The following is a 24,475-nucleotide window of genomic DNA, read 5'->3' as shown; positions in this document are numbered from 1 at the left end:
CTCCCTGCAGATGGGGAGGCTGAGGAGGAAAAGTGTGACCTTTTTGAGGTCACACAGGAGGGGATCAGAGCCGGGTTCTCCAGAACCTGCCCTTCCCATTGCAGTTACGCAGTGTCCTTTTGCTCTGACTATGCCAACGGCCTCATAGGAACCTCCCGTGCTCCTTATGAAGGCATCTGGCGAATGGTAACTTCTATCTACTAACATCTATGTACTCATTTTGGATCAAGAATCATTCAGCTTGGGTTTGCTGCCGTGCAAAAGCTTGTGCACTGTGGAGGCTGAAGTCCAAAGCAGTACGAGACACGCCGGGTAAATAGGAAAGCAAGACCGAGTGACTTCTGAGGTCATGCAAGTTTGGAATAAGCTTTCTCTCACCAGGATATGGCTTGTTGTATTTTCTTTTTCTTCTTGTGATGCCACCTGGGGAATAGGTATTGGTTATGTTATTTAATTTGCTCTCCCGCCTGCCAGACTGCTAGCAGAACGCTCCAAAGAGCTGCTCTTTGGGATCCTGCTTGAAACCAGGCTGACCAGAGGCCACCCATCAGTGTGACTCACCCTTCTGGGATATGTTGTGGGGTCTGAGCTGGTCCCTCTGTGTCGGAGCAGCTTTCCTCGCCTCTCCCGTGGCTGCTCAAACTGATTGCTGTCAATCCCCCACCTGTCACCAGAAAGAAAAGTGCTTAAAAATGGAAGAGGTGATATTAGGAGATAGAGCCGTGGGACTCCAGCAGGCAGTCCATCATGTCTTAGACATTAACTTCTAGTCTAGAAGATTTGGGAAGCTGTCCATGTGCATCCCCCAACCTACCCCAGAGACAACGTACAGCGTGGAAACAAAAAAAAAAAAATTTAACTGGCGCTGCTATTTTGACAGATAAAGAGCAACTCTTCATGAAGGACCTCTGTGTTTTTCTCCCTGCCAAGAATCATTTAAACAGCGGTCATTAGCGACTTATCTTTCCTAAAACACTAGCGAAAGCTGACATCTCGGCGAGAGACCCCATCAGTCACCGTGCTGTGGTGGAGAACAGCTGTCTATAGATCCAGCTGTTTGCACCCTCCGTGCCTGAATCCCCCTCCCTTAGACACACGCTGGGCCGTGGTATTTACAGCTCGCTCCTAGGCTCAGGGATTACTCCCAGCAAAGCCAGGGGTGACTGACAGCCCAAACAATGCGAGCAGGGAAAATTCCTCTTGCTTACTCATAGGTTTCTTGCAAGGAGCTTTATCGAAGCCCTGCTCCTCCCAGGGAAAACTCTGCCTGATAACGGGGCGTTACAAATAACCGTCAGCGGGACTGGGAATTGGGCTGCCTGTCCCGAGAGCTACGGAGCCTGCTAACCACCGGCAGCGCATTTATCTTCCTAACATGCTCGTTAAGAAAACAATGTTATCTGCATCTTAAAGGTAGGGGATAGAGAGCCTGTTAGCTGCCCTAAAGCCTCCTTGGTCCCTGTGTCTCCAGTTGGTGCCGTACTGGGCTCTCCGGATTGCTTTTAAATGTCCCTTGCTCTCCATTTCATTAGGTGCAGGGACTGGAAAGGGATTTAAGCTTGGCTAAACATGGCCCTTAACGACTGGCATCCCAGGGAAGGGATGCAAACCAAGGGTTTCAGACCTTGGCCCTTTGTAAAAGTCCACGCAAAAGCCTTGCGGGGCTGAATCTGCCATCCTAGAATTTCCCTGCGACCTTAAAGGCCGGTTTATTTCTCTTAAACTTGAAACCAGTTAAGCCAAACTTGAAAACCTGTCTACTTTCTGAACTTTTCTTTCCTTCCTTGTTCAAATACCGGGAGGTAAGCCAGCTCTGGAAATGAAGTCACTTTTGAAAATGGCTGCTCTCCCCAGAAGGGGGCTCTGAAAATTCCCATTGTAATTTAAAGTTTTGTTGTGCGGAGTTTTGTGTTTTTTTTCTCTCCTCCAAAAAAACATCTGATGAGCTTGGCCCCTGAATCAGTCCCTCCCAGCTGTCCTCAAATTAAAAAAGGGGGGCGGGCGGGAAAGAGACACTGGCACTGCAAGGCTTTTTTTTTTTTTTATGACACAAATTTTATTGCGTAGGACTCAGCGCATTGACAGGCTATAAAAGTTTATTGAAAGCAGATACAGCCTGTCAATGGGCTGACCAATGTCCCTGGCTGGGATGTATCCCCAGGCTTCTGGTGGAGGGATCTGTTTTTGTGTTTTGTTTTGTGGTGGGTTTTTTTTTTCTGCGTTTTGACTGGGTCATCATCGCCGGGGAGAATTCCCTGCCGGGGGAATGCCACCGGCAACCACCAGCACTGGCAAAGGGGTGTGAGCCATTCCTGGGGCTGATGAGTTTTGTGACGAGTCTTTTGGGGTTAAACACGTGTCTGAGGTTCAGTGTGCGTGTAGGTCTTTCCCTGGCAGCTACCTAGCACTTGGATTAATATTCCTACGAGTGCAAGGATCCCCCTTTAGTTGTCCTGTATGAAGTGCACAAGCTCTTCTGCAAAAGAGAAGCATCCATATCGCAAAGCCTACCAGACGGGGAGAAAAAACAAGGTCTTGTACTTGTGTGCAGGCAGCACCATCCCTTGGGATTCCCCTGAAATTGGAAGGGAGCTTTTCCTATGAAAATGACTCTTTGTTTCAAGGGAAGGCTCGTTATTTCACTGAATTGCCATTAAGTTTTGGAGTACGGTGCCTTTCCCAAGCCAGGGCAAAAGCAGAAGAGGATTACAGCTTCATCGGCAAAATAGGAATATGGCTAGATGTGCTTATTGTGGTGGCTGGGAATTGGAGTAGCTGAGGTGTTCATCTGCGTGATTGTTAATAAATGCCTGCGTGAACACCTTGCTGGGGTGCATAGAATCGCCCAGGTTGGAAGGGACCTTTCAGATCACCAAGTCCAACCATCAACCGAACTCTGACAAAAACCATCACTAAACCGTATCTCTAAGCACTGTGTCTACACATCTTTTAAATCCCTCCAGGGATGGTGCCTCAACCCCTTCCCTGGGCAGCCTGTTCCAATGGTTAATAACCCTTTCAGTGTAAAAATTTTTCCGAATGTCCAGTCTAAACCTCCCGTGGGGCAAAACATGATGGCTAATGTGACAGGAGCAAACTGAGGCTTGCTGCTTTTAGTTCCTGCTTGCAGACAAACTGTCTTGTAGACATGTAGCCTGAGTTTAACTTGCTGTACGTGTGTGGGAAGAAAGAGTTGGAAGGCGCCAGGGATCGCCCACCAAAGGTGGTGCTGGCTCATCCCTCTGGGCTCTGTGGTTTGCTCCAGCAGCCGCCCTGGGTGGCGGTTTGGATCGATGGACCTTATCGCGAAGAGCAAGGACAAAGAGCTGGCTTACCTTCACCTCTGCTGCCCCTCTTAAGAAGGCAGCTTCACGTTGGGCTGCTGCAGCGAGGTTTATCAGAAACGGAGTCCTGGAAAGTCCTGAAAGTGCTGAGCAGGGTGCCAGATTTTCTGCCTTCACAGGTCAGTGAACTCGAATAACTACATGCCTTTGAGACGGTTCGGAGACCCCTAGTGAAAAAGGGCTGTATCCAGTTGCCAGACCCCTCACCTTGTTGGCCCGTGCCAATTTGGCTGCGCTGTCAGAAACCATTTGCTGGTGGAGCAGCATTAGGTAAGAACCCTGTTTTTGTATCCACAACAGTGTTGGATCAAGGTTGCCGCGTGTCATTTCATCACTCTGGCAAACGACAGGCTCAGGGCTTGGAGTGTGGAACCTTATTTTTAATAAAGGAAAAATCTTTGCACTTCTATTCTGCATCTGTCAGCGATCTCACTTGGCTGAGCCCTGGAGGAGTTCATCTGGCCCTCGTGTTAAGGAAAACCAACAAATTAGTACAGATGTTTTTCTGAGAGCTACGGGGATCAGGGATCAGTGATTTAATACTGCCTGATATTTGATAGGGGACGCCCAGGGAATATGTGCTGGAAACCAGGAAGTAATATTACATGAAATCAAAATATAAATATGTTCCTAAAGGTTTAGGTAATTTTTTGCAATTTCCCCTTGTATAGTCTTAAATGAGGTCTCTCCTTCTCCTCCCCTTGTTCTTCCTGCACTTGTTCGTGTAGGAGGCTCGTTCCTCTTGAGCTGGATTCAAAAATTCATTGAGTAAAATGGAGGCGTTCTGTGTGTTTTTGTGGGCTTTAGCTGAGGAACACACTTAAAAAAAAAAAAAAACAAACCAACACAGAGATGTTTTTGGAGGAAGGAAGGGAAACTCGGGGGCGAAGGAGGAAATAGCCCTAACCACCATGGGTACAAGTTTGCCTTCATGGGCCACACCATTCGTTGCGCTCTCCCTGCTTCTTCCAACCCTGGGAATTCACAGTTGGTGGAAATACGTGCAACTGGAGTCCCGAACATGGGGATGAGCTGAATGAAACCCAAGACCAAAACTAACTTTGATTTTTTGGCTCTCCAGACTATGTTTTGTAGTCCTCTGATTGACGTGGCCTACTAGCCATGGTACTACTAGCTTTTAGCTGCTCTGTAGCTCAAGGCAGCAAACAAGGCTGTGAGAGACTAGCTGAAGTCCTGAGCTGGGCTTAAATTTCAGTGGCCGTTGGACTGAATGACCCTTCAGTTCAAAGCCTCTGCTGAGACACATCCTTAAGAAGAGACAGCGTGGTGGTGGGACCTCACAGGGCATGGCTTTTCTTGTTGGAATGCCCACAGGCTAGTTTTACAAGGATTGGGGGGGCGATTACTTGATTCCTGGTGGTCTGAAAGACACGAGTCTGGTGTCCTTGGGCATTTTGTATCCGTGCACGTGTGTAAGGTATGAAACCAAATGTAGAAAAGGAAGGGAAACTAATTTATCACAAGTTTTGATTTTTGGCAACTTCTCTGAGTAGACCTATCGTGACCATAAGAAGTATCTGCAATTCTTCTTGGTGGTTCTGACTGGACACTTAGGACCTCATGATGTGTCATACTGCTGAGTCTTTGCCTGCCACATCTCCACCGTGGGCCTTCTGTATTGCTCAATGGCTTCACCGCTGCTGGGTTGGGTTTACTGATACCTAAATAACTCACAGCAAGAGAATTTATTCACACCCTCCAAAAACCACAAGATACGGAAAGCTAATGTTATTCTTGACTCTCAAAAACATAACAGTAACTGAGATGAAGTCATATAGGCTCAGCAATGACCATCAGGGGGATTTTGAAATTGTTCACAGACCCTCTATCTGTCCCTGAGATGCCCAGGGTTAGCCCAGCTGTTTGGCAGAGTGGGAGCGATATCTGATGTGCGTTGCTGTGTGCAAATGATTTCAGAGTGAAGAATGACTCTTCTCCCCAATGTGCCACTGCTCCACCTGGAGCTGGCAGGGATAAACCAAGGGGAAGATCACAGGGTTGTGGCTGAAGACTTTTTTATTATTTTTTTTTTTTGGCTTCAGGGTTGGAAAACTGGCCTTTTTGTAAAGGTCGCACCATAACTGACCTCCCAGGAAGGGGTGAGGGAGGAGGGATGCTGCTAAGCCTCAGGCAGGGCAGAGATGTTGGTGGAGATGAAGCGCATCCTTTGTGGAATATCAGACCCAAAAGCATTAGGCAGTTTGGCTGTTCATCACTCATTGCTTCATACCGGAAGATGACATGAACTTTACTTTTTTCCCCACATCTCTCTTCTTACCCTTGGGCAAGGGCCCAAAACCTTCACGATGTGTAATGAATTTACTGGTCCCTCACCAGTAGGATATTGTTCTGTTCTGGCTCTCGCTGCCATTTCTGAGCGTCAGAGGCACATCTTTTGGTGTGTACCTGGAAGCATCTCTGGTATTCGTGCCTGCGCTTCAGTCGTTGGATTTGGTTTCAACTAAATGAAGTTTTTATGAACGTCACGTTGGTGTTGCACTGAAGACAAAACTAATTGGAAGCCAATGGGCTTCTCAGTAGTGGAAGTGTTGAGCCAAGGAAATCAAGAGCAGGGAGTGCCGATGTTCCACGCTTCACACCGGGGAAATTCCCGGGATGGCTGCTCCGTTCCCTTTGCTCATGCGACTGCACCTTTCCGCAGAAGGCGGTGACTCAAGGATTGCTTGCCGGTCTTACCCCACAATTTCCTGGCTTGCATCAGGGTTTCTGTAACTGCTTTGGTAGCCCTTCTACAGGGATAGGGAGGCTGAGGTTTTTGTAAGGCCTCAGTTGGCTTTAAATTGTATAAACTTTGTACTCTTTTTACATCCAGCCTGCAAGCTTAAGGAACATATTCAATTCCAAAAAAATTTCTCAACTTAGTGACAAATCTGCTTCCTATAAACCCAAGCTGTTGGCATTTGCTGTTACCCTCCTTTAATGCTTTATTAATGAAGTTCTTTTACAGCTGTTCCATTATTTCACCTGGGGTAGGAGTCAGGGTCACAGGTGGATAATTATGTGGGTCATCCTGTTTCTATCCTCTTAAAACTCTGGCACAACATAAGCTTTCTTGCAGCCCTCAGTGTTCCAAAGACTTATTAAAAGTCAACATTAATGATCCCTAGCACTCTTTGGCCAAGTCCCTTTTAAATCGCGAATACAAGTTCTCTGAGCTTGCTGATTTCAAAATACCTCATTTACTAGCTGTGGCTTAACGTCCTTCTTAGTTACTGTTGGATTAGAAGCTATTTCATCATCGCATGGTACAAATAAATCCCATGGCTTCCTCTCAAATGTAGAATGGCTGCTCGTATGGTTGCAATGCCTTGGAGCTGTGGATATACCCCTCTTCCACTTGGCGAATTGCGGTTGTACTTATTGCTTTGAGCCAATACTGTTGTTGGGGGTGTGGGGGTGTGTGTGTGTTTGTTCCTTTAGAGTTACTCGAGGTGTCTATCCCAAAGAGAACGATGCAGAAATTGTCCCCGTTTCCAGGCAGGAAAATCATCAGTGTTGTGCGGTGAAGCGTTGTCTGTAGCACAGAGGTCCAGGGGCAAAAAGAAAAGAAAGAGGAAGCTTTTTTCAGTGAAGAATATGGCATAGTGGGAGGATGGAGGGTACCTTCATCCCCAGGCTCAGGAAACCTCTGTGAGATGTTAGGATGGGATGCAGGCTCCAGGGAAAAGGGCTCTTGGATCGTGGCAAGGTGATGATCGGGTGGAGGCAGGTGTAAAAAGGCTAGCTGGGATGGCACTGAGGTGAGATCTGTGTGTGTTAGTGGCCCAAGAGAAAGGTTGATGATTTTAAGGGTATTTTCCAACCTAAATGATTCTATATAGGAGGGGTAGCCAAAGAGAAGACCAGTCTAACCCAGAGCATTCTAGGTATAGAATCCTAGAATGGTTTGGGTTGGAAGGGACCTTAAAGATCATCTTGTCCCACCCCCTGCCCTGGGCAGGGGCACCTCCCACCAGCCCAGGTTGCTCCAAGCCCCGTCCAACCTGGCCTTGAACCCCTCCAGGGATGGGGCAGCCACAGCTTCTCTGGGCAACCTGGGCCAGGGGCTCACCACCCTCACACCAAACAATTTCTTCCCAATATCCAACCTAAATCTCCCCTCTTTCAGTGTAAAGCTATTCCCCCTCGTCCCATGGCCCCCCTCCCTGCTCCAGAGTCCCTCCCCAGCTTTCCTGGAGCCCCTTGAGGGGCTGGAAGGTCTCCCCGGAGCCTTCTCTTCTCCAGGCTGAACCCCCCCAGCTCCCTCAGCCTGTCCTCCCAGCAGAGGGGCTCCAGCCCTCCCAGCATCTCCGGGGCCTCCTCTGGCCCCGCTCCAACAGCTCCGTGTCCTTCTGCTGTTGGGGACTCCAGAGAGGTGATCTCATGGAGAGTCTCCTTGGGGAGATGCTATAAGGTGGGAATAAAAGGATGAGAAGAGGAGCAAAGGAACAGTGATTTAGGAGTAAGCCAGGGAAGCAAGAGCAAAACAGAGGTAAGAATGGAAGTCACCCTTTAATTGCTACCACATGGATGTGGAGAGCTTGGCTAAGCAGGGGAGGAACTGGCATTGCACATCGGAGTATGAGCTTGACCTAATTGTTACTGCAACATCCTGGGAAGACTTGGAGAAAACCATTGGCCACAGGCAGGGAGTGGGAGCGAGCGGGCAAAATGGTTCGATGTGGGTGTTTAGGTCTCTAGTAATGGAAAACCTGGTGATTCCTGCACGAAATCGGAAGTGGGCTATTAACTGGTGTCTGATACTGTCTGGCCAAACTGGTGAGTGGGGTGACTGCTCCGTATGTCTGTTAGGTGGTTGTTTAAAGACGAGCATCACTTTTTTTGGAAAAAGTATCATGGAGGCACATCTGCTGGATCACTTCTGTTGCTGCTTCTTGTGCTTTATCGCAGTTATTTTCTGAATCTCTTGAAATAGAGTTCTGTATTGTGTGTGAGAGACCTTTTTCTGCCAGTCTCGGTAGGTGAAAAGCAATTATGTGGAGAATGGGAGCTCAATAACTGCTCAATAAAGAGAGGTGGCTTCCAGGTTCCTATAATGATGCTTTTCTCGCTGCTTCAGACAGCTGAAAAATAGCCTGTGCGCCAATTGCATGTTCCCGCAGACGTACGCGGAGATTATAACCTTTATAGTGAAACGGGTGAGCTCTTAGTTTGGGAATTAAAACCACCCAGAACTTCCATGGATGCTTTTGTTGTCTTTTCTGATTCCACATTAATTAAAATACCTGCTGCCCCAGGATTTAACCCGTTTAATGGATCCCGAGTTAGAAATCTGGGGCAAGTGCAACATAAATAGAGCCCCGTTCGCATAAATCTGCCCTGGGAGCATCTTGCAAATAAACACGTGGTGGTATCCATGCAAGGAAACTCTACCCCTGTGACCTGTGTTACTTGTGATGGCTCCAGAAACTATTTTGAAATTGAATGTTTGACTTATGCAGTTGTTTGCCTGATATTTACTCACTTAAGTGCTGTGACATAGAAGAAAACAAGTCAATGTCAAGGAATAATGGCTATGACTGGTGATTTATTCCCAACCAGGTAATTTAATTGCCTTTTCTGCTGGGTAACCAGATATGAGGACAGGGAAGAGTAAACTTGTATATCTTCAACTTGAAGGTTGTTGGCACTCTGTCGTGGACCTTTCTCTAACTTGGGAAACACGGTCTGGAGCCTGCTGCTAAAAGGTAGATGTAAGCAGGAGAAAACCAGACACAGAACAGTTGTTAATGGTTTGCTGCCAAAACAGCAAGCTTTATTAAGTGAGATTTTTGCCAGGCCTGAAAAAAAAAAAAGGCAACCCACTCAAACCCAAAGTGTTTCATAATCCCTGAGGTTCTGGATGATAGAAGGGGGAATACGTGTGTCAGCGCTGCGAGCTTGCCGGGGGATGAGATTAGCGTTTGAGGCGACTGTCGCAGCGGAGAAACACCCTCCCTTCTGGGTGGGGAACAAGCCCTGGATATAATTTGTCATGGAGGAGGTTTGCGCATAAATCACCAGGTGCATGAATAGAGGAGGAAGAGAGACGGGCCAGCCAACAGCTCTGCCTGGGAGGGTTTGGAGTGGACCTAGGCCTGGGTCGCGTGTGGTTTCCTATTGCAAATAAAAAAAGACAAGTATCGTGCTGGGATGTATAAACAGGGCTCTTGCGAGCCTTCAAACTCAGCTGTCACTCGGAGGAGCTGCCAGTGGGGGCTTGTCTCCGTGCTGCACGTACATACACACGTAGGTGTCAAGGGCAGGAACATACGTACATCTTGGGCTCTCCGTAGACTTACAAGCGCCTTCAGGGAGAGGTGGGGAATAACGAAGGTGTTACGCTGCCTGGTGGCACCTTACCCCTCTCCATGGACTCCTCTGGGAGCTTTGAACTGGGGAAGCTTCTGCATGAGGAGTCCAGTCGTCAGGCTTTTGAATAAAAGCCATCCCCACGTAGCAAATTTGATTTCACGGCTGCCAGCCCTGGAACAACTCTGACAGTTTAATAGGAGCAACCTCTACTGGAAACCACCCTCTTTATAAGACCGCCAGGAGAAAATGATTCTGCTTAACAGTAACGGCAGCTTTTAGGTAAGGATGCAGTTATGTGGGATTTGAACTCGGACCAGTCCCAAGCAATGCAGTTACCCAGTAGCACCCAAAGCATCAGGAGTAGCACACGCTCCGGTTAGCTGGGTACCTCGTTGGTGGGCAGATGACTTCCAGTGGCACGGCGGAGGTGGGAATTGGGTCTCCCTTCCTCACTCTGCCAGCTGGGACCCCGTGGCAGATCTGGAGCCTGACGAGGAGCGAGGATGTGCGTTCCCTTTGTGCCTCCTACTCAGTATTACTCATGTGGAAAATCTGGCAACAGGTCCACAGTGGGACTCTAACACCCAGACACTGGAATAGGTCACTCTGTTGCAAAGGATTTGTTGAGTATGTTTAAGGAAAACACCTTTAGGATTTCCTGGAAGGTGTTGGGTGTTTCAGTTTTTGTATAATCACTTGAGTGCCCCCGTGGGATTTTGATGTGTTGTAGAACAATTTGCAGTGTCCTCTGCGCAGAAATTAAAATGTTTGAGCTGGGAGTTGTCATAAGCCGGACTTTGATGTCGAGCGTCTCAAGTATTTATGAAACCGGAGGATTTGATAATAACTTGAGTAGCAGCAGGACTCTTCCCTCTAAAATATGGTCTCCAAAGCTGGATGGTCCCGCCAGCGGGGAAGGTGTAGGGAGAAGGGCTGCCGAAGTACGGCACGTGGGAGGTACGGGTGTGGGAACTGGGATGCTGAACTCCTTCTGGAGTTCAAGAACTCCTTGTCTGGCTCTCTCTTCAGACTATAAACTTTCCGGGAGGGAACATCCTCTTTTTATTATCGTTATTAGCATAATTGTGGTGCCACTGAGGGGGCCCAGACACAGACTTTATCACATATTCATGTGTTTTGCTGAACTGTAATGAAATGGCCCAATTTTCAGTTAATGTGCAACTTGAACCAGAATCCGTGGGAGCTCGGCCTCGCTGGAAACAACTCGGGCATTTATTGTGCTCAAAGACAATCGGTCCCTGGCTCTCCCCAAATGCTTCTGTGACTGCAAAATTAAATGAAATACGCTTGTTTGCCTTCAAATCTGGACGGGTGAAAGTTGCCTGGGGAGCAAACTGAGATTTAGGCAGTACTTCAAGGGCTGGTGTGTGGGATTTAGACCAGTTTGGCATCTTTAGGGCCACAAAGATGCTGGGAGGGCTGGAGCCCCTCTGCTGGGAGGACAGGCTGAGAGAGCTGGGGGGGTTCAGCCTGGAGAGGAGAAGGCTCCGGGGAGACCTTCCAGTCCCTTCCAGTCCCTCAAGGGGCTCCAGGAAAGCTGGGGAGGGACTCTGGAGCAGGGAGGGGAGCCATGGGACGAGGGGGAAGGGTTTTACAGTGAAAGAGGGGAGATTTAGATGGGATATTGGGAAGAAATTCTTTGCTGTGAGGGCGGTGAGCCCCTGGCCCAGGTTGCCCAGAGAAGCTGTGGCTGCCCCATCCCTGGAGGGGTTCAAGGCCAGGTTGGCCGGGGCTTGGAGCAACCTGGGCTGGTGGGAGGTGTCCCTGCCCAGGGCAGGGGGTGGCACTGGATGGTCTTTAAGGTCCCTTCCAACCCAAACCATTCTGTGATTTATGCAAACTCCTTTGATCTTAATTTTTCCACTCTATCTTGCCCTGCATCTCTGAGCCCAAACTTCTCCATAGGCGTTCCCAAATATTTTGGAGGAAGGTGAATGCCTTGGTGGTGTGAAGCAGGATCTGAGTCAGCGTCTCCCCAGCACACAAAAGAAATGTTTCCCCAAAGTGAGGGATATTCCTGCATGAAAATGAGGGACAGCAATGAAAAGCTCACCAAGGAGAGACTGTGCTCTGCAGGGTGCCAAGATCTCTGTGTTCGTTATCAAAAATGTAAGCAAACATCAAATTAAAACCTATTATGTTTGTTTCCCAGGCCTTTGTCTGTAGAGAGGATTAAGTCTGGCTTCAGCTGTTGGGGATTGGCAAGCGGCACTGCTCTGTCACCGCAAACCGCCCCCCCTGCTCTGTGGCAGTGGAAAAATTGCTGGCTAAAGGAAGGCGAGTGTAAACCAGCGTAGATACAGAAGAGCTGGTGAAATGTGAGGTGTGCCAGGGTGTGTGGGGGTGTCTGCGAGCTGTAGGCTGAAAAACAAAGTTGTTTGGTTTTTTTTTTTCATATTCTCCATCACTAATTGCTATGCAGGAGATCGAAAGCTAAAGCATCTCATCTGGCATCACTTTGTGCTGTCACTAAGGAGTCGCCTTGGCTGGGAGGATGGCACGAGGTTTGCTATGCAGGGCGAGCGCAGCATTTTGGTACGTTGAGAAGGTCAAAGGGAAGGTCTGCACGGTAAGGGTGGGCTTTACAATATGGCTGTGTTTTCCTGAGATAAAAGATGAAACCGAAAATGTCAATTCGGGCACAAAATGAGAGGGGTTTTGGTTTTTTTTCATTTTTCTTGTCACATGGGAAGAAAAAAAAAAAGAAATCCAGTCTAAACCTGCTTGGTGGAATAATTTTTTCCCTGATAATTTCCCCAAAGCAATATTTCCCGTGGCAGCAGGACGATGGGACTGTGTATGTGAACTCTGTAAAAACACTAGAAGTGGAAGATCTTCCCCAAGAAGGGAGCGAAGGGAAGGGGGCTTATCTGTGCTGCTTCTGCAAGAGTTAAATCTATTTGCCTTAAATGCACTTGTTAGAAAACAACAGGGGAAAAAAAAGATGTCAAGGAATGCTGCCTTTAAAAACAAGTTATTCAACCTGGGAAATGCTTTTTGGAGGCTGGTATTGAAGCAGACGCCAAGTTTCCCTCAGTGCTGTCCGTCCAAATGCCTTGTTTAATTTCACAGACCTTCTCGAGCAGCGGGGAGCGGAGCAGTAGGGAGATGCTGCGAGAGTTTTTGGTATGGCATCCAAATGCCATATTCCCCAAAACAGCTGGCTTGGCGATGATGGGATATGCATGATTATCCCAGGTAACCCAGAGCCCTTAATATCCCGGAACATGTAGCTAGCAAAATATTTGCAAATGGCTGTTCTAGTTGTATCTTGGCAGCTAAAGCCAATCTGTTAGTCAAGGGTGCTGATAAAAGGAGGAAAAACAGTGTTTCTGGGGTAGGATGCGCTGGTAGGACCCTGCTAGGGATGTCTGCTGTTGCTGGAAGCTGTGTGTTAGCTGGAGGCAGGTCTCAGGATGTACCGTAAACTCAAGCCATGGCCCGCGCGTCCTTTCATTATGGCCAAACCGAAGGGGAGAAGCTGTTGAGCGTACAGAAAATGCGAAGTTGAGCTGGCACACCGCTGTGAAATGCGGTGTTACTTGAGGTTGAGTGGCCGGGAAGACCCTTTTGGTTACCCTTGAGCTTTGTATGCTGAAGTCAGCTCCTATTTTAACGTCAGTGCATGGGCCTTACTGTGGCCCTCTTGCCCTCTCCTGTGTATTAGTCGAGTTGTCAGGAATGAAAGCCTGTTTTCCAGTGAAACAGATGCATTGGTGCAGCAAAAAGGATGATACTGGCTCCCGGGGAGCTGGGCTTAAGCCGTTGTGTCCTCGAACCACCTGTACTCCAAGGCTGGGGCTTTGCTGAAGGCATTGCCGGCTGTTCTTCTCACCCCCTCCTCCTTCCAGCCATTGGCCGCACTTTGTATTTCCCCTTTTATTGCCTTTGGCTCTGTTGCAATGGGCGGTGCAGTATTTTTGTTCTCCCCTTAATAATCTTTTGGCGGCCGTTGGACATCATTTCTCATTGTATCGGTGGAGGATTAGCCGAGATGATGGGAGATATTTCCTGTCTTAGCCAGCGGGATGGGCTTTGCAGGGCTCGTGCCTTCTTTTCACATAGTGTAATGCTTTGTTTGGGAATGTGCAGAGGCAGCTCGTCTATGGGAAGAGAGCGCAGCCCCTGAAGCGTGATCGCTTTTATTTGTGGCAAGAAGCCATGGAGCAGGCAAAATTCCTGGTGCTCCCAGGCTGGACAGACCACAGGGCTGGAAGTTGGAGTCTCCTGGTGTCTTCATTGCAACAGGGGGGTGAAGAGGTTCCTTCTGCTTATCCCAAGCTTGTATCTAGTCATGGTTCTTCCCTTGTTAAGTGTTGGTAAACTCCAATGCGGCTGGTACCAACTGCTTTATACTCATAGTGGTTTAAAAAAAAATAAAGGGATGCTCCAGGGTTTCTTTTGGGGTGTCTGCAAGTGGCCATGACTAATGAAGCAGCAGAGAGGATGCCATCATGGGTGCGGGTACAAAAGTGTCTCGCAACACACTGTCCGCGGGGCAAAGGCAGGCAAACTCTTCTGCAAAAAATAAAGCAATGCCCGGAAAAAAGGTTAGACTTCTGGGAAAGGGGTTGGAGGAGGGTGGGTCTGGGCCGCGGTGACAGTGTAAGGGTGTTATCTAGCATAGTTCAGGAACCACAGCCCCTCTCGCGTTACTGTTTGTTGGCCCAGATGGTACCTCCAAGGGAAGAGATGTGTTCTCTTGCAATACCTCTTCAGCTGGAACTACCGAGCCTTGCGTTTGCTCTGTCTCCTCCAGCTGTAAGGCTTCACAGGGTCTTGAAAATCCCTGAGGCTCTTTCTTCCTTCTGCTGCGTCTTATCAGAGCGCGAGGTAGTCTCCCTGTCCCACGGAGCCGAAGTCTGGATCCTGTATTTCTGTCTGCCGGCGCTTCCGCGGCTCTGGTGGGACGGTTCTTGGCTGGTGAGATCAGATGCCCAGCGGGGCTAGCGTTACTGGAGAGAGAGGTTTAACGTTACGCTGTAGATTGAAAGTGGAGACAATCTTAAGATGAAAAAAAAGACTTTCCTGGTTCCAAGGCGATTTAGTTTTCTTGTAATAATAAGTGATAGGTGGTGGGGGAGGGATTAGCCATGACATGATCCCTTTGCAATGCTTCGTGAAGACAAGAGCTACAGACTTCTTTAATCTTCCTGCCAATTCCGAGCATGGGATATGGTACCAAATGCTGAAAAACCAGACAGCTCAAGAGTAGAGGAAGGAAGTTAACGGTTGCTGGAAGAAGTTGGGGGTAAAAATACACCGCATTCCTTGTTGCATGTAGTTTGTGCTGATCTAGGCCCTAGATATTGACTGTCTGATATGGACTGCTCTAGCAAACGTGCCTTGGGGTTTACTGGAGCGCAGTGCTATGGCGCTGTCACTTCAGCTATTCCAGGAAAGCACGGGTTTGACTTGAACAAACCCCTAATTTCTTTTTGTGCCCAGCTTTGCTTTCTTCCACTTCTGTTAGCCCTTTCCACTGAGCAAGTGAGAGGAGGAAGCTCTAAACGAGTTACTTGATGAAATTCCAAGCGCAGTGATGTGACTTTGCTTAAATTATAGGAAATGGGGATCTCTTGTCAACCCCCTCTCTGCATTTTCAGCGGGAGCAATGGAAAGGACTGTCCTCTGCTACCTGAGCTGTGAAGGTTTCAACCCTCAACTGCCTTAACAGAATTACAGAATGGTTCGGGTCGGAAGGGATCTCAAAGATCACCTAGTTCCAACCCCCCTGCCCTGGGCAGGGACACCTCCCGCTAGACCAGGCTGCTCAAAGCCTCATCCAGCCTGGCCTTGAACCCCTCCAGGGATGGGGCAGCCACAGCTTCCCTGGGCAGCCTGTTCCAGTATCTCACCACCCTTACAGTAAAGAAATTTTTCCTGGTATCCAATCTAAATCTAGCCTCTTTCAGTTTGAGGCCGTTACCCCGTGTCCTATCATTACGCTCCCTGATCCAGAGTCCCTCCCCGTCCTTCCTGTAGCCCCCGTGAGGAACTGGAAGGCTGCTATAAGGTCTCCCCGGAGCCTTCTCTTTGCCAGGCTGAACAACCCCAAATCTCTCAGCCTGTCCTCACAGCAGAGGGGCTCCAGCCCTCTGATCATCTTCGTGGCCTTCTGCTGGACCCGTTCCAACAGGTCCATGTCCTTCTCGTGTTGAGGACTCCAGAGCAAGGCAGCAAGTCTCACTTGAAGTATTTAAGGAGTTGGTGGAGGAGCAGGGCCCAGAAGCCACAAATGCCAATGTGTGATAACCAGCAGAAGCTGCCTCTTCTGCAAATCCCCTTCCAAGGGGTCACCAGTGAGCAGCTCTCACCACTTCCCTTAAGAAGGGACTTGTTTATCAGGGTCGATTTTTGGCCAAGAGGACTCCGAGTGGTTTGGGGTGGGTGTTTATAGCTGAGCAAAGGGAGCGGTGTTGATGAATGGGTAGCTGAAGAAGCAAAGCTGTCAAGCTCCTTGGCCAAGTTTTGGTAGACCACGCTTTAAGTGGATGTTGAACAGCAGAGACAGCCACGAAAGCTTCCTCATCTCTCTGAGACTAATTAATAATTTGTCTCTGAGAAATATGGCAAAAGAAATAGCTTGGAGAAGGGAACGGGAGCTAAACTGTTCTCTAAAGCTCCTACTGACACTTTTCATCTGTGCTGCTGTATCTCCTATTGACAGTTTTCTAAAAACTACTAATAGCTGTTCATGCTGGTCCTAAAATCAGCTCTATTAGGAGTTAGAAATACCAGCACTCTTCCAAATAAGCGTATTTTTATTATATTCCCAGCCTAATACTGGAAACCTAGGAGCTTTAGAATAGAGCTGGCTGCGACTCCAGCATTTCCCCTGAAAGAAAGTAAGTTATGGGAAAAATCCCTTTTTTGACAGCCTTCCACCAAAAAAAAAAAATATTCTAATTTTCCCACAGGAAACTTGCGAGTTGTGGGTAAGTGGGTTTTTCCTCACTTTCTTGCTATCTCTAACTTTTTCCAGCTTGAGCTTGATGTTTCAAAGCGTTACTCTTGCTCTGAGCTGGCAGAAGTTGGACAAGGGCAGTAACAGGTGAGGCTTTTCCTCTCTGCTGCAGAGAGCCATCTAGAAGTAGGCAGAAGTCCACCGTTTCAAAGTGCTCTTTTGAACCGTAATAAACTTCCTGCAACGTATTCTCTTTCTGAGGTTTTCCAGAAGATGACAACTGGCCCCTCAAAGCGGGAGATGGTCTACGGTGGTTGTGTTGTGGTACCTGTGTGGACGTTTAAGGCTCGCTTGGTTGGATCTACTCTGTACCACTGTTATTGCAGCAAGGCTGAGGTTACTAGGGATGGGTTGATGTGTGGTCCTCATCTATGATGGGGAACTTGCAGGTGCTCTACCAGTGATGTGAAAGTAATAGGACTGGTGGGCAGCTTGGCTTTTGCTATGTAGATATGTCCTCTTAGCTATAAAGAACCTTGTGCTCCATCTGCATGCTGGCATCGGGCTCTGCTGCAGCAGAAACTCAACACATCGAGGAAGAGAAGGTCCTACTGGGAAGACTTAACCAGCAGCGCTCATCCTGCGGTCATCCTGCTCTGCAGGCTGTCACATTTGGGTGAGAAGATTTAAGCAAATAAAGCTGTTTTCTCATATACGGGGCTCCAATTTTAGACGTGCAGTGAGAGGGGTGATAAAGAACAAAGGTCCCAACAGCAAGACCATCTCATTGCTCAGTCTGGCAAACAAGCAGATTGAGGATCCCTCGCATATATAATGTTAACAATGTTTTAATTTATGTGGGGTTTTTACTATTATTATTTTAGCTGCCAAGAGTTCCTTGCCAGCTTTCTCTATTTTGGTTATTTTTAATCCTTGCTTATTTGCGCTCTTTGTCCCAGCCTTTTCAGACTTTTATGACTGTAACGCTAACCCCTCGTGCCCTGCAAACACATGCTCAATAACGTTACTCACGTGAGGAGTCTTTGATGTTGAAATCAAGTTAAGTATGTGCTTCAGTGTTTATAAGATCGCGTCCTTAGTTTCTTAACCCTTGCCCAATAAGTTTAGTTTACCGTAGTTTTTGCAATAAATCCCTGTCTGCTTCATTTCGGAGAACAGCTCGATATTTTCCCCCACGTCTGTCGAGAGACACTACAGATGTGTGATACTTGGCACTGTGATATCTCTTTTTTTTTTTTGCCCTTTGTTTTTGCTTATGACTTTGTCTCTGGGTCTCTAGTATCATGTTTTCCCTCCTATATGGCTCTGAATAATCAATTTAGAAAGCCAGGGAATAAATCAAAGCCTCAGATAGTAATGTAGAAAGAACGAAGGGAAAAGCAGACATATGGATTTCATCACCAATGGAGAATAACATGTATAATAATAACAACAGAGTGTAAATGAGTATATGTACTCACAGGAGGCTCTTCCAAAATGATTGTTTTTGTACATGACTGGGGAAGTTATTTTGTGGTTTCTGAGTTCTTTGGAACGATTGCATCCTGGCACCGCCTAAACTCTTTCCCGGCCCTATTCTTTGCAGCACGGCTTTTGTCCGGCGACGCTAAAGCTTTGGTGTGACCGGCTGTGCCCTGGGAAGGGTTCAGCAGTTCTGGGGACTCCTCTGAAGACTTCCTAGCAGCACTTGCGTGCTCAGCAGTGATGGTTTCCATCCGTATGTCCCACCAGAGCGCTGTGGCCTGGAATTCGCTGCCTCTCCCCTAAACACAGAGTTAATCAAGAGTGCGAGTTCTTGGCTGGCCAAGATAAATGATGGAGAGAACATTGTCTGCTGGTGTAAAGCAACCCCAGCTTTGTGTGTTTGCTTTGAAACCATAGATCCCTGCGCTTGGTCCGTGCTTCTGTGTTGACTAACACAATGGGTGTTGGAGAAGGGACCATCGATGGGGACATTTCCCTGACTTGCTGAATTCGTGTTGAAAGCAGCAGAACATTTTTGTTTTCTCTCCCGTAGAATGGGATTCTTCTTGCCTTATGTGCTCTTTCGCCTCTGCAGTGGAAGGGCAAGTAAAATGCCAGTGTATACTGTGATTTAGTGGCAACAGGACAAGGAGTAATGGTTTTAAACTGGAAGAGGGGATATATAGATGGGATATTGGGAAGAAATTCTTGGCTGTGAGGGCGGTGAGCCCCTGGCCCAGGTTGCCCAGAGAAGCTGTGGCTGCCCCATCCCTGGAGGGGTTCAAGGCCAGGTTGGACGGGGCTTGGAGCGACCTGGGCTGGTGGGTCCCTGCCCAGGGCAGGGGGTGGCACCGGAGGATCTTTGAGGTCCCTTCCAACCCAAACCATTCCATGATTCTATGATTTGTTGGAGCTGCCAGCTGAAGCTGCTGCTGCAGACTTTTAGGTTGAAGTCAGAGATGCTTTAGCTAAAGGGGAGTTGGATTTAGAGGTGGTCTTTACCCCACCTCCCTCTGTCATCATCTTCTCTCCTGCTACCAGTGCAGAAATTGGCTTCCTTTTTCCCATTTCTCCAAAATTATGTGTTAGCTGATGCCCTTTTACTAGTAGGGTGGTGGGTGTTTCAACCCATTTAAGAGCTTATGGGGATAACAGCACAAACCATTACACCATCAGAGGTGGGAAGACAATCTAAGCCAAGGGGGAGTTGTTCTTCGTGGGGTACTCATCCACAGATGTAAAATTAGGATCCAGCCCCTTCTGAGGTTTGCTTACCATGCTGGTAACTAGCCTTTTCTAGAGGGGTTTTGGTTAAATGAGAATTCTTGTAGGAAACTTGAGGTTTTTCTACTGAAAAACTTAAGGGAAGAATATGGACGCTTTAATTTTGGACAATTCCTAAGTTGGATATTCTGATTTACAGTCAGGAGCTGATAACTTGGTTATCAAAGCTAATGTAACATCCCTAAAGGAGGGGGGGGAAAAAAAGGTAATTCTGAGTTCTTGCTGCTGTGATGTGGATGTGAAGAAATTCAGGATACTGCAAAACTTCATCAGATAGGGAAATCGGTTCTCCCCAGCTCATTTCACAATTCTGTGCTTCCTTTGAGTGCAAATCCAGCACCTTTCACCAGCAATAAAAATCACACATTTTTCTGCTTTAGTTTTGTTTTGAAAAAAAAAAACAAAACACTCAAAATAAACTCTTCCTGGCAGAGTCCACCAGTTGTCCTGTAATTGCATCACGTTGTGAAACAGCTTTTCCTAATCAGAGCTTGTGCCCCGGGTGCCTTTTTTGGCCGGAATAAACCATTTGTAGATGCCAAAGCGTGATCTCGGATGGGCTCTGGATACCATCAAAGCTCAGTGGTTGTGTGACCACCCTCCATGGCAACTGGAGGGGGGTACAAAATTAGGGTCGAAATGACGTGATGAAGTGCAGGTCAGAAGAACCTGTGAGTTTCAATTATTGTCCTTTTCAGCCTGAAAAACTGCTCGAACTTGCCCTTTGGCGGTGCTGTGCCCGGTTGCGACTGGAAGGCAGGACTGCACTGGAGCCTTTGCATAGCGTCTGGGGGGTCCAGGGGTGTGTTTTCTCTTAAATAACTAATAACTGACCTGAGGTGTGAAGATGCTGCAGTGCTGGTGCTCTAGTAAGTGACTTTAAGGCTTGTTTTCAGCAGAGCGTTTGAAGATGCACTAATCGCTGGATGGGGCTTGTATTGCAAGTCCCAAATATTTTGTTGAAACCAAGCTTATTTCTCAAAGCTTCCAGGATGTTGTAGCTCCTGGCACCATAAGATAAAAACCATCGTAGGAGTGAAGGAGATGCTTTGGATGCATTTTTAGTGATGGATAATCTCACGTTGCTCAGCTCCAGCAGAGGATATCTCGTCTGCTTGGCTGCAGCCCTGCAGCGCGAACGCTGTCGGAAAGCAATTCCAACATGGTTGCAAGGTGTAATACTTAAACTGCTGCTGGGCTGGGTCCAGCCCCAGGTCTGAGTTGTGCAGAGGTTTAGGGATAGCTTGGATTAATCATAATTTGAGCGTCCGTTTCCCTTGCCGATCTCCCAGCTTCACCAAAGGCCACGTGTGCCGCCGAGTCTGTTCTCCTTGGTCTCTCCGTGGTGTAGGTTGAGGTCGGAGTAGGTGTTTTGTTAGGAAAACTGTGTCCTACTACTATGTTTTATCCCAAGAGTCCTTCTGAAGTCACTGAGGTGCTGGGGGTGTGGGTGGGGAACTCGGGTTGGTCTCTGATACCGTGAATCATTCATTCCCCAGGTTGGGGAAGCGGTAGAGCTTGTTCAGTTGCAGGAAAACACGGCAGCTTGGGTTCTGAGACTCCTTGCGTTCTTATTTCACCTGAAATGAAACGGCTGCATCTTCTGCTCAAGCAGAAGTGCCCGTGTGTAGGGTCAAGTCTGTACTTTGACATCACTCAATACTTCCGTGTATTGAGCTCTGAACTTGTCATGAATTACAGCGGGCGTCTGCTCATCGTGGCTTTGTGCCTCAGTTTCCCCACTCATCAAATGGCAATAAGAGTAGCTGCTCCCAAAGCTAATCAGCAGGCCTCTCTGCATATTAGTCACGCTTAGCCTAATGCGGTATTAAGCTTAGAGCGGTGATACCTAGAGGCTGTGAATTTATGAAAGGGATGTTCCTATCAAGAGCACCTGAGGCTTTGCAACCCCTAGTGCTGCAGACATCGGCATTTGAATATTACAAAAAGCTCTTTCCTCAGCCTGTTCTTGATCTTAAAATCCTTTTGGACCCCGGTGCCTCTACCTCCCTACCTGTAAAAGAAATAAGAGCAGCTGTTAGCGCGAAGGGTGTTGTGTGGGGAAGGAGGTGGCTGTTTTGTTGCCATGCGGACGGTTTTGGGATGACCGTGTGAGGCACAGGGGACCCTCTTGGGCTTTTCCCCGAGTTGCGCTGGCACCGCGTTGGTCAGAGGAGTAAAAAACATGTGTTTGTGTTCCTGCTCTGTAAACGGAGCGCGTATGACTCACCCAAAACATGCGGGGCAGATGTTTGTGGTAATGAGGTGTCATTTTTATACAGTTACTTTTCTGAAAGCAGCCACATTTTCAGGCTACTTTGCATGCCTGAGGAGCGGTTGTGCCGAAAGTGGGGGCTGGGGGGGGAAGCTGAGACTGGAGGGGTCCAGAGCAAAGCTTTTGAAAGCACCCGGTGAGTTGGGAGCCCACGCTTTAATTTTAATTTCAGCCCAGCTTTAGGGACTTGGGAGCGTGTTCTGTGCCAACAGTGGGGGGAGATCGGTAAGGAATACTCAGGTATTTTGAAAGTGATGCCTCTGGTCCAGTGTGATCTATTTATATCGGTAGGGTATTTGCAGATAGAAGCTCTTTCATCTCCCAGAGTTTATACACATACCTCACAATAATGCAGATGTATGGGATAAGTAAAAAAAAAAAAAAAAAAAAAAAAAAAAAAAAAAAAAAACCCCAAACAAACCCAACCAAAAAATGAAAATCAAATCAAGTAAAACTTCTTTAAGGAGTTCAGAGCACAAGTCCCGGGGGTGCTTTTGACTATCTTGCCAACGCAATATATGTTTTATGGCCCTCTTAAAACGTGGGCAGCATAATTGAGGTCTGTCGATGTTTGTTAGGAGCAGGGCTAGTGAATTAACCCTTGCGGCAAGCTCTGGGCCGCCTTTCCTCTTGACAGTAAGGTGGTTAAATGTCAGATTTCCCATGGCCTTTCCAGGTTTCCAAGAGCGGTCTGTAAATAAATACTCCTTCTCCAGGGCCTGTATCGGACCTTCGCAAAACCCCTGTGCCGTGAGGTGACCCTGGCTCTAGGAGATGGCTGAGGAGCCCGGTCACAGCGCCGGGTTTCTGCGTTGTCCTGGCTAAATCCTATTTGCAAGGGAAGAGGAAGGAGACGGTTTTCTAGAGCGTCGTAAGTGGGTTGATTCCAAACTCTTTTTTGCCTCCGGCATGGCTTGGTACCTTCCAGTGCAGTAGTTAGGTTTTGGGGGAAGAGCGAAAACGTATTTATCTCGCTGACAAACTCAAACATTAATGAAGATGGGGTGAACTGTGCATGTGACTGTTTCTAAAGCATGTTGGTTTTCTCCTAGCTAGCACAACAATAATGCTGAAATAATGCGTTTATACCCAGGCTTTGGTAATTACAACTCTAGTCCTAATGTTAAAGCGTCTTATGTGTTAATTGCAAAAGCGGCCGCCGCTATTTGGTGCGTGAGCTCCTTAGTTGCCTTTCTCAAAACACTTCAGGGCTGGTTCGTGGAGGATACTGGTCATCACAACCTGAGCTATCACCTCTATGAAATCCAGGGGGGAAGTCAGGCCTCCTGTGACTTCATTTTTAGCGATTTTTGGTTTTGGCATCCAAACCCCGAGGCCTCCAAAGGTGCAGGCTGCCTTCTGAAAGTGTGGGCTGGAAAAACGCCCCTCTCTCTCTGCCTTGGCTTCTCCTGCCGAGGCAGGGGGAATCGTACCTACCTCATCGAAGAGTTGTGGTTGATAATGTTCGCAAAGTGCTTTTTAATCCCCTGCTGAAAGGTTCTGTGCGAGTGTGAGTTATAATTATTACGTAAACGTGTCTCATATTTTCCTGCACGAGCCCTCAGCTTGCCGCAGAGATGTTTTCCCAGCCTTTATATGGATGCCATTGGGTTTGTAGCTTCCTGGCCCGTTGGAGGCAGCCGTAGCAAGGCACAGATTTCCAAAAGAGAGAATTAAGAGTCTTTTCATCAGTTCTGAAAGCCAAACCAAACCCCAAACCACTTCCAATAAATCTTTCCGAGAGGGGAAAACTGATTATACGTCAACGGGGAAGAGATGCAACTTCATTAAGGGATGGGTGAAGGGCTCCGGTTCTGGTCCAGAGGTGGACACCTGTACGTAGGAGCTTTTGCCCACGGGTCAGTTGGGTCTCCTGGAGGGCCCGTGGACAGCTGAGAAAACACGGGCTCTTCATCGCATCACATCATGGGGCTAAAGTAAACCATGAGGTCATGCTGACATCACTGCGTCACCCTGCAATAATTAAGAGGGCTGCTCGGTTACTTTGCAGCCCCCAGCCCCAGCTTGCGTACAGGTGTGTTGTTGTTAAGCAGCTGGTATAACAAGTCCGTGCCAGTGCAAAGTATGAAACGGCTCCAAACTGTCCAAAACCAACACAGCCGGGCCTTGAAATGGAGTCCAGGGGGTGCAGTTCTCCCTCCTGGAGATGAAAACAAATCGTAAAGGTTAAAAGGCAGGAATCGGGGCCGTTGCTTTCTGCAAACTGAAAGGCATCTCTGCGCCGCATCCCAGGAGGAAAGGAGTTAATAGGTAGCCAAGGCGAAGGTTTAAAAATAGAGCTCTTTGCATAGCAATTTGGTGATGTCTCTGTCACGTTGGCCGGTGTTTGCTGCTACAAATCCCAGTGCATTCCCAGCAGGTTTTTAATGTTGGGTGTTTGCAGGTTTTTATGGCAAGGTGGTGAAGGGGGGAAAACGGGCTTTGGAAAAAGTGACTTTGGAGGCACTGGAGTCCAGGTAACGGGCTGAATTGGGTCCTCAGTCACCTTGGCACCGTCCCGCTGGAATTAACAAGGTGGGTTTGAAACTGGGAAGACGGTTCCTTGCGCCCAAGGTATGCTTGAGGTGACGCGTGTCCCAAGAAGTCCTCCTTCCCTTCTTGAATGAGGTTACTCCTCTTATTCAGTCTTATGGAGAGACGTGGCTCTCACAGTAAAAGACGGAGGTGATTTTCCAATCAGTCGGGATGTGCTGACGGATGGCTTGCAACATCTGGCCACCGAGAGTCACTGCTGGGAGCTGAGCTCCCCGAAACAGCCCATTGCTCTGAAACTGGAGTTTCTACTGAAATGAGCCGCTCCTG

At 48.0% G+C, this 24,475-nt stretch overlaps 1 protein-coding gene across 4 annotated transcripts in view; it reads left to right on the top strand.

Moving 5' to 3' along the window:
* LOC141732250 (uncharacterized) overlaps window positions 1–24,475 on the top strand; it is a 135,715-nt gene that overhangs the window by 49,453 nt on the left and 61,787 nt on the right. Inside the window, exon 1 of one of the 4 annotated variants that reach the window (XR_012584022.1) lies at window positions 24,063–24,187. The exons of the other annotated variants lie outside the window; for them this stretch is intronic. The gene's annotated coding sequence lies outside the window, so the exon portion shown is untranslated. Of the gene's footprint in view, window positions 1–24,062; window positions 24,188–24,475 lie in introns of those variants that run through there. 4 annotated transcript variants of the gene reach the window in all.

The sequence above is a fragment of the Larus michahellis genome, chromosome 17 (assembly GCF_964199755.1).
Source record: "Larus michahellis chromosome 17, bLarMic1.1, whole genome shotgun sequence".
NCBI classification, from domain to species: Eukaryota; Metazoa; Chordata; class Aves; order Charadriiformes; family Laridae; genus Larus; species Larus michahellis.
The sequence above is the reverse complement of the archived record's forward strand: the minus strand, read 5'-3'. Positions and strand labels throughout refer to the sequence as shown.